Here is a 10119-nt window from a genome sequence, read left to right on the forward strand (position 1 = left end):
TAAACATATATATATATATATATATATATATATGCGTGTGCGTGTATGTGTGTGTGTGTGTGTGTGTGTGTGTGTGTGTAAGAGTATCATTGGCAAGAGGGAAAATTTCCCCTCTTCCCGTATTAATTCTTCCAGTTGGTCAGTGATGCAAGAGGGATTAACAGGAGAAAAAAAAAAGAATTTAGTACAGTGTTATCACAAGACTGGGACCTCAGGAAATGTCCCAAGAAGGCACTTTTGTACTTTTTAGATAAAGAAATGATATATTTGTGAGGAATGGATAAGACAAAGAGACAGGCGTGGGTGCTTAATCAGTGAAGATTCCAAGCAGAGTTTGGCTTACGGGAGTAAATTAGTAAATAATTATTAAAGACTTGTCCGTGTAGGCCTCTGGGTCCTGAATTCCCTATCTCTGGTGATGAGGATTTCTCTTTAGCTCCCGGTGCAGGGATGGTACCTTTTACGGGAGATTTATTTCCTGCTTTTAGAGGGACAGAAAGAGGAGAGTCAGAGTGTTGTTCTTGCACCAGCTGTTTCTGAAGTAACTTTCATTAGAAATAGTATGGCTCAGCTGGCATGGATCAATGGTTGAACATGGACCAGGAGGTCATGGTTCAATTCCTGATCGGGGCATATGCTCAGGTTGCCGGCTCAATCCCCAGCGTGGGGCGTGCAGGAGGCAGCCGATCAAAGAGTCTCCCTCATCATTGATGTTTCTATCTCTGTTTCCCTCTCCCTTCCTCTCTGAAATAAATAAAAATATACTTTAAAAAATCAGTATGCCACATGAACATATTTTGGGGCGGCCTGCCTTGATCTCCATCAGTACATTCAACAAAGTGCAACTCCTAGCACTGGTATCCGTTAAGGTGCACTTCTGTGAGGAGTCATGTTGGGGCCCAGCCTGACTTTGGAAGAATGCAGATTAATGCACAGAGGAGCAGCTTATAGGAGGGCCTAATTGCACTAAATTATTTAAAGCTAAGCTTAAGCTTTTAGTTAAATCAATACATCTATAAATATTGGGGTGATGGAATATGTTATCCAGAGAATGCTCTATATCGGCGATGTTCATCCTGTGTGCCACATTATTTTAGTAATGAGTTTGGGTGCCATGAGATGATAAAAGTTGAAAATCACAGCTCTATATGAACCACTTATGTTTAATTAAGCTGAGACTGGTAGGGGAAGATCGCTTATATGTTTCATCACCTAGTTCCCCTCCTTTTGTTTTTAAATGTTTGGTAAGGCTCTGTAAAGCGTGGCAGCCCCAAATCTCACTTTTCAGAAACACTTTGCTGTATCAACCTGAAAACATTGCTAGGATACTCTCATGGTGAGAATGGAGGAAATTGACTAGCTTTGGAATGCTGTGTGTAGAATGAAACAAATGAGCTAAAAGTGATATTTGAACTAAGAAGGGCAAAAAAGTTAAAGAACAGTTACATAGTCAAAATAGGCCTTCAGATCCTACACAAATTCAGTTATGAATCTATGCAGTGCAAAAGTGAATATTCTCATGAGGAATTTCTAACATCTAAGGATTTTTTTCCCATTTATTTTTAAATTTGTAATTTTTACATGCAATAAACATTAATATTTCAAGAGAAAAGATTTTAAATATAATAATATTACCAAAACTGTACTAGCATAGTATAATATCACAAAAGTTGTAGGAAATACAGGATTATGTCTATTATATTCTAAAATATTTTTTCTCTGGATCTATTTTGATTCATCAGTTTATGTTGTTCATTATATTCCACAAATGAGTGAGATCATGTGGTATTTATATTTCTCCGACTGGCTTATTTCGCTTAGCATATGCTCTTAGGTCCATCCATGCTATTGCAAATGTTAAGAGTTACTTCTTTTTTATAGCAGCGTAGTATTCCATTGTATAGATGTTCCACAGTTTTTTAATCCACTCATCTGTTGATGTCCACTTAGGCTGTTTCTAAACCTTAGCTATTGTAAATTGTGCTGCTATGAACATAGGGGTGCATATATCCTTTCTGATTGATGTTTCTGGTTTCTTGGGATATTTTCCTAGAAGTAGGATCACTGGGTCAAATGGGAGCTCCACTTTTAATTTTTTGAGGAAACTCCATACTGTCTTCTACAGTGGCGGCACCAGTCTGCATTCCCACCAGCAGTGCAAGAGGGTTCCTTTTTCTCCACATCATCACCAGCACTTGTCGTTTGTTGATTTGTGAATGAGAGCTGTTCTGACAGGTGTGAGATGGTACCTCATTGTCATTTTGATTTGCATCTTTCGGATGATTAGTGACTTTGAGCATGTTTTCATATGTCTCTTGGCCTTCTGTAGGTCCTCTTTAGAAAAGTGTCTATTGAAGTCCTTTGCCCATTTTTTAAAATAAATCTTTATTCAGATTATTAAATTGTTTCTCCTTTTTCCCCCCACAGCTCCCCTCCACCTGGTTCCCACCCCACCTTCTGCCCTTACCTCCTCCACTGTCCTCATCCATAGGTGTATGATTTTTGTCCAGTCTCTTCCTGAACCCCCCATACTCCTTTCCCCCTGAGAATTATCAGTCCACTCCCTTTCTATGCCCCTGATTCTGATTCTATTATATTCACCAGATTATTCTGTTCCTCGGGTTTTTAATTCACTTGATTTTTAGGTTCACTTGTTGATAGATATGTATTTGTTGTTCATAATTTTTATCTTTACTTTTTTCTTCTTCCTCTTCTTTAAGAATACCTTTCAGCATTTCATATAATACTGGTTTGGTGGTGATGAACTCCTTCAGCTTTTTCTTATCTGTGAAGCTCTTTATCTGCCCTTCAATTCTGAATGATAGCTTTTCTAGGTAGAGTAATCTTGGTTGTAGGTTCTTGCTATTAATCACTTTGAAAATTTCTTGCCACTCCCGTCTGGCCTGCATAGTTTCTGTTGAGAAATCAGCTGACAATCGTATGGGTGCTCCCTTGTAGGTAATTAACTGTTTTTCTCCTGCTGCTTTTAATATTCTCTCTTTGTCTTTTGCTCTTGGCATTTTAATTATGATGTGTCTTGGTGTGGTCCTCTTTGGATTCCTTTTGTTTGGGGTTCTGTGCACTTCCTGGCCTTGTAAGTCTATTTCTTTCACCAGGTGGGGGAAGTTTTCAGTCATTATTTCTTCAAATAGGTTTTCAGTATCTTGTTCTCTCTCTTCTTCTGGCACCCCCATAATTCTGATGTTGGTACACTTGAAGTTGTCCCAGAGGCTTCTTACACTATCTTCAACTTTTTGGATTTTTTTCTTTTCTTTTTGCTTTTTCGGTTGAGTGTTTTTTGCTTCTTTGTATTTCAATTCTTTGACTTGATTCTTGTGTTCCTCTACTCTGTTGTTGGTTATCTGTATAATATTTTTTATTTCAGTCAGTGTATGTTTAATTTCTAGTTGGTCCTTTTTCATATCTTTGAGGGTCTCGTTATATTTATTGGCCTTTTCTAGGATATTCTTGAAAAGCCTTATAACCGTGGTTTTGAATTCTATATCCAGTCATTTGTTTTCCTCCATTTCTTTCATTTGTGATCTGTTTCTTTGATGCCACATTTTCACTGCTTCCCTGAGTTGGTAGGGTAGATTTGTGTGCTAGGTTTCCTATATGGCCCAGTGGGTTGGCCTCCCCAGTTAACCTGAGGTGGACACTCTTGGTGCACCCCTTTGTGGACTGTGTGTACAGCCTTGTTGTAGTTAAGTCTTGATTGTTGTTGGTATCACTGGGAGGAATTGACCTCCAGGCCAGTTGGCTTTGAGGATCAGCTGTGTCTATGCTGGGAGAAGTTCGGTGTTGGAGACAGCCTTATAGGATTAGACTTGCCAAATTGCAATAGCCTCTGTGCTCAGCTTGGATGGGGTGGAGTCTCAGGGCGGAGCAGACAGTCTTGGCTTCCAGTCAGCCTTCCCCTTGCATGCGCGCGCCTCCAGACCTCTCCCTCCCCGGCGCCCGAGAGTCCAGATTCCCCCCCGTAAGAGCATGGGTCCCCAGGGGCTCGCCTGGAACTGGAGTTCAGTGCAGTCGGAACTGGGGTTCAGTGCAGTCAGGTGCTTCTGACTCCCTTCTGCTAGGGAAAGCCTGTGGCAACTGCCGCCGTCTTTGTGCACCTTGGCGTGCACGCCTCCAGACCCCTGCCCGCCGGGGCTCCCCAGGGTCTCCGAGTCTCCGGGTGCCTTTCTCTCTACCTGACAGTCCAGACTCCCCCTGTATGAGCCTGGGTCCACAGGGTTTCGCCCGGGCCTGGGGTTCAGTGCAGTCAGAACTGGGGTTCAGTGCGGTCAGGGCTTCCTTCCCCCTTCCGCCAGAGAAAGTCAGCCAGGCTCTCAGCCGCCCTTCCCTCTGCACGCACAAAGACCCTTTGCCGTACCTCCAATTCTCTGTGAGCTTTCCTCTTTCCTTCTGGTTGTAGAATTTCCACTCGGCCAGCTTTCCTGTGGTTCTGGATGATGTCCGTTCTGTCTTTTAGTTGTAGTTTTGAAATTGTTGTGTGAGGCAGCAGTTTAGGTGCTTACCTATGCCGCCATCTTGGTTTCTTCTGTACGCATCTTCCCTTTGCCCATTTTTTGATTGGATTGTTTATTTTCCGTTTGTTAAGTTGTATAAGTTCCCTGTAAATGTTGGAGATTAAACCCTTATCGGAGATAACATTGGCAAATATGTTCATCCATGCAGTGGGCTTTCTTGTTGGTGGTTTCTTTTGCTATGCAGAAGCTTTTTATTTTGATGTAGTCCCATTTGTTTATTTTCTCCTTAGTTTCCATTGCCCTAGGAGTTGTGTCGGTAAAGATATTGCTATGACAAATGTCTTCTATTTTGCTGCCTATGGCTTCTTCTAAGATTTTTATGGTTTCCCATCTTACACTTAAGTCCTTTATTCATTTTGAGTTTATTTTTGTGTATGGTGTAAGTTGGTGGTCTAGTTTCATTTTTTTGTATGTATTTATTGAAGGGACTGTCTTGACTCCATTGTATGCTCTTGCCTCCTTTGTCAGATATTAATTGAGCATAATGGCTTGGGTCAATCTCTGGGTTCTCTGTTCTGTTCCACTGGTGTATATGTCTGTTCTTGTGCCAGTACCAGGCAGTTTTGAGAACAGTGGCATTGTAATATAGCTTGATATCTGGTATTGAGACCCCTCCAGCTTTGCTCTTCTTTCTCAGGATTGCTGTGGCTATTTGGGGTCTTTTTTTTATTCAATATGAATTTTTGGAGAGTTTCTTCTAGGTCTGTGAAATATTCCATTGGTATCTTAATGGGGATTGCATTGAATCCATAGATTTGTTTGGATAGTATGGACATTTTAATGATGTTCATTCTACCAATCCATGAACACGGTACATTCTTCCATTTGTTTATGTCTTCCTCTATCTCTTTTTTCAATATCCTGTAGTTTTCTGAGTACAGGTCTTTTACTTCCTTAGTTAAGTTTATTCCTAGGTGTCTTATTTTTTTTGTTGTTGCAATGGTAAATGGGATTTTTTTTTTAAAGTTTCTCTTTCTGTGAGTTCATTATTGGTGTATAAAAAAACCCAAAGATTTCTGGGTGTTAATTTTGTATCCTGCTACGTTGCTGAATTCATTTATTAAGTCTAGTAGTTTTTTGATGGAGTCTTTGGGGTTTTCTATGTGTAATATCATGTCATCTGCGAATAAGGATAGTTTTACTTCTTCTTTTCCAACTTGGATGCCTTTTATTTCTTCTTGTCTGATCACTATGGCTAGCACTTCCAGTACCATGTCCAACAGGAGGGTGAAAGTGGGCATCCCTATCTTGTTCCTGTTCTTAGGGGAAATGGTTTTAGTTTTTGCCCATTAAGTATGATGTTGGCTCTAGGTTTGTCATATATGGCCATTATCATGTTGAGATATGCTTTCTCTATTCCCACTCTGCTGAGAGTTTTTATCAAAAATGAGTGTTGGATTTTGTCAAATGCTTTTTCTGCATCTATCGATATGATCATGTGATTTTTGTCTTTCAAATTGTTTATGTGATGTATCACGTTTATTGATTTGTGAATATTATACAAGCCTTGCATCCCTGGAATAAATCCCACTTGATCATGGTGTATGATATTTTTAATATATTGCTGGATGCAAGTTGCTAATATTTTGTTGATGATTTTAGCATCTATGTTCATCTGGGATATTGGCCTGTAATTCTCTTTCTTTGTAGTGTATTTATCTGGTTTTGGAATTAGGATAACGCTGGCCTCATAAAAAGAGTTTGGAAGTGTTCCTTCCTCTTGGATTTTCTGAAATAGTTTGAGGAGTATAGGTGTTAATTCTTCTTTGAATGGTTGGTAAAACTCCCCTCTGAAGCTGTTCAGAACTGGGCTTTTGTTTGGTGGGAGTTTTTTTATTACTGCTTCTATTTCATCAGTTGTTATTGGCCTATTCAGGTTTTTTTATTCTTCCTGATTCAGTTTTGGGAGATCATATTTTTCAAGGAACTTGTCTATTTCATTCACATTGTTCAGCTTGTTGGTATATAGTTGTTCATAGTATTTTCTTACAATCCTGTTTTTCTGTGGTATCAGTGGTTACTCCTCCACTTTAGTTTCTGGTTTTATTTATTTGGGTCCTCTCTCTTTGTTTCTTGATGAGTCTGGCTAATGGTTTATCAATTTTGTTTATCTATTCAAAGAACCAGCTCTTGATTTCATTGTGGTTTTTTTTGTATTTTTTTTTTTAGTCTCTATGTCATTTATTTCTCCTCTAATCTTTATTATTTCCTTCCTTTTACTTACTCTGGGCTTTTCTTGTTCTCTTTCTAGTTCTCTAGGTTGTAGGGTAAAATAGTTTATTGCTTACTTTTCTTTTTTTTTTTGAAGTATGCCTATAGTGCTATGAACCTCCCTCTCAGGACTGCTTTTGCTGTGTCCCAGAGATTTTGAGTTGTTGTGTGTTTATTTTCATTTGTTTCCAGAAAGTTTTTTATTTATTTTTTGATCTTGTTGGGTAACCCATTCATTGTTTAATAACATGCTATTTAGTCACCATGCGTTTGAATGTTTTGGGGTGTTTTTACTGTAGTTTAATTCTAATTTCATTCCACGGTGATCTGAGAAGATGCTTGATATGATTTCAATCTTCTTGAACTTGTAGAGACTTGTTTTGTGTCCTAACATGTGGTCTATCTTTGTGAATGATCCATAGGCACTTGAGAAGAATGTATATTCTGCTGCGTTGAGGTAAAATGTTCTATAAATGTCTATTAAATCCATCTGATCCAGTGTGTCCTTTAGAGTCACTGTTTCCTTGTTAAGTTTTTGTCTGGAAGATCTATCCAGGGAAGACAGAGGGGTGTTAAAGTCCCCTACTATGACTGTATTGTTGTCAATCTCTCCGTTAAAGTCCTCTAGAAGTTTCTTTTTTTAAATAAATTTAGGTGCTCCTATATTGGGTGCATATATGTTTACCAGGGTCATACTCTCTTGTTGGATCAATCCCTGTAGTATTATGTAGTGACCTTGGTTGTCTCTTATGATGGCCTCATTTTAAAGTCTATTTTGTTGGGTATGAGTATTGGTACTCCAGCTTTTTTTTCTTTTCCATTTGCATGAAAAATTTTTTTCCATTCCTTCACTCTCATCCTGTGTATGCCTTTTGTTTTGAGGTGGGTTTCTTGTAGATAGCATATAGTTGGGTCATGTTTTTATATCCATTCAACTACCCTACACCTTTTTAATGGAGCATTTAGTCCATTTACATTCAGGGTTATTATTGACTAGAGGCTTGGTGCACGAAATTCATGCACTCTGGGGGTCACTCAGCTTGGCCTGCACTCTCTTGCAGTCCGGGAACCCTCAGGGGATGTCCAACTGACAGCTTAGCCAGCAGTCGGACATCCTTAGTGCTGCCGCAGAGGCGAGAGGCTCCAGCCACAGCCGCTGCACTCGCCAGCTGTGAGCCAGCTCAGGGCTTCTGGCTAAGCAGCGCTCCCCCTGTGGGAGTGCACTGACCACCAGGGGGCAGCTCCTGCATTGAGCATCTGGCCCCTAGTGGTCACTGCACATCATAGCAACCAGTCGTTCCGCTGATTAGTCGATTTGCATATTAGCCTTTTATTATATAGGATAAGTACTTATTTATTGCCATTATATTTCTGTATGGCTAGGTTTCTCTTTCTGTTTCTTCTTACTATTACAGCAATCCCTTTAGCATTTCTTGTAATGCTGGCTTGGTGGTGATGTACTCCTTTAGCCTTTTTTTTTTTTTGGTCTGGGAAGCTCTTTATTTGACCATCTATTTTGAATAATAGCCTTGCTGGATATAGTAATCTTGGTCTCAGGTCCTTGCTTTCCATTACCTTGAGTATTTCATGCCATTCCCTTCTGGCCTGTAGAGTTTCTGATGAGAAATCAAGTTTCAGCCTAATGGAAACTCCTTGTAGGTAACAGTTTTCTTTTCTCTTGCTGCCTTTAAGATTCTCTGTCTTTAATTTTTGGCATTTTTATTATGATGTGTCTGGGGGTGGGCCTGTTTGGATTCTTCTTGTTTGGGGTTCTCTGTGCCTCCTAAACTTGTGTGACTTTTTCCTTTACCAGGTTAGGGAAGTTTTCTACCATTATTTCTTCAAACACCTTCTCTATTGCTTTCTCTCTTTCTGCCTCTTCTGGCACACCTGCTATTCTAATATTATTACGTTTCACACTGTCCCACAGCTCTCTTAGGCTGTCCTTCCTGCTTTTTAATTATTTTTTCTTTTTGGTTTTCTGATTGAGTGATATTTCCAACTCTGTATCCTAATTCACTGATTCGATCCTCAGCTTCCCCTAATCTGCTGTGTATTCCTTCCAATGTGTTCTTTATTTGTGTTATGTCATTCTTTATCTCAGATTGTTCTTATTTTCATAGATACTACTAGTGGCCCAGTGCATGGATTTGTGCTCATTGAAAGGAAATTAATTAGAAGAAAGATTCGTGCGGTAATTATGTTACTGTAAAAAATTACATGTCAAAATAGTATATGTAATATGGTATTATAAAATTAAAATACAAAATATTTTAATAGAGCTATTCTCCCTTTCTCTATAATAGAAGTGTGGAGATGAAAGAAAATTACTAAAATGTATATGAAAATAATATATAAATTGATTAATAAGTAAACAGTAACAACATGATATAAAAACAACAAAGACATGATATAAAAATAACAAAAATATGATATAAAAACAACATTGATAAAAACAATGATTGATAAATTGATTAATAAGTAAACAATAACATGATATAACAGCAACAACAAAGACATGATATAAAAACAAAACATGATATTAAACAATAAAAACATGATATAAAAACAACAAAAACATGATATAAAAACAACATTGATAAAAACAATGACTGATAAATTGATTAAACTTATTCTAATACCTCCCTGTATACCACATTAAGAGTAAAAACTCTTTCAGAGTGCTTGACTAATTTCCCTTGTGATAAAATATTTACAACTTTAACTTTAATGTCACATGCTCTTTGAACTCGAGAGAAAGCAACGTATAACTGACCATATCCAATAACAGGTTCAGGTAGGAATATTTCTACTCTGTCTAGAGTTTGTCCTTGTGATTTATTAATAGTCATCACAAATGCTGGCATCATGAGAAACTGTCTTTGAATTAATTTAAATGACAGGCCAGTGTCAGACAGGGACAAATCAATTCTTGGAATCAGAACAACCTCTCCTTCCGCAGATCCTGTTAATACTGCAGCTTCGGTTATGTTAGGTTGTAACCTTTTGATAATAAATCTAGTACCATTACAAAGACCCCATTTACTATTAAGATTTCTCAGTAGCATGATAATCGCACCTACTTTCAATTTTAATTTATGACTCGGCATTCCCAAAGGAGTAATACTATTAAGAAATTAGATGGGAAAATTTTCCTTGCATGCGTCAATGTTTATTTTTAAATTGCCAGTGCACGTCATATGTACTGGCCAGTCGGTTGGTCAGATGAATGGACTGTTGGTCACTTAGCCTTTTATATATACAGATATCTTTTTTTCATGCTGTTGAACATCTTTACCATCATTACTCTGAACTCTGTTTCAGATAAATTCCTTATCTCTGCTTCATTTATCTCTTCTTCTGGAAAATTCTCTAG

This window comes from Plecotus auritus, assembly GCF_963455305.1.
Source record: "Plecotus auritus genome assembly, chromosome: X".
Lineage (NCBI taxonomy): Eukaryota > Metazoa > Chordata > Mammalia > Chiroptera > Vespertilionidae > Plecotus > Plecotus auritus.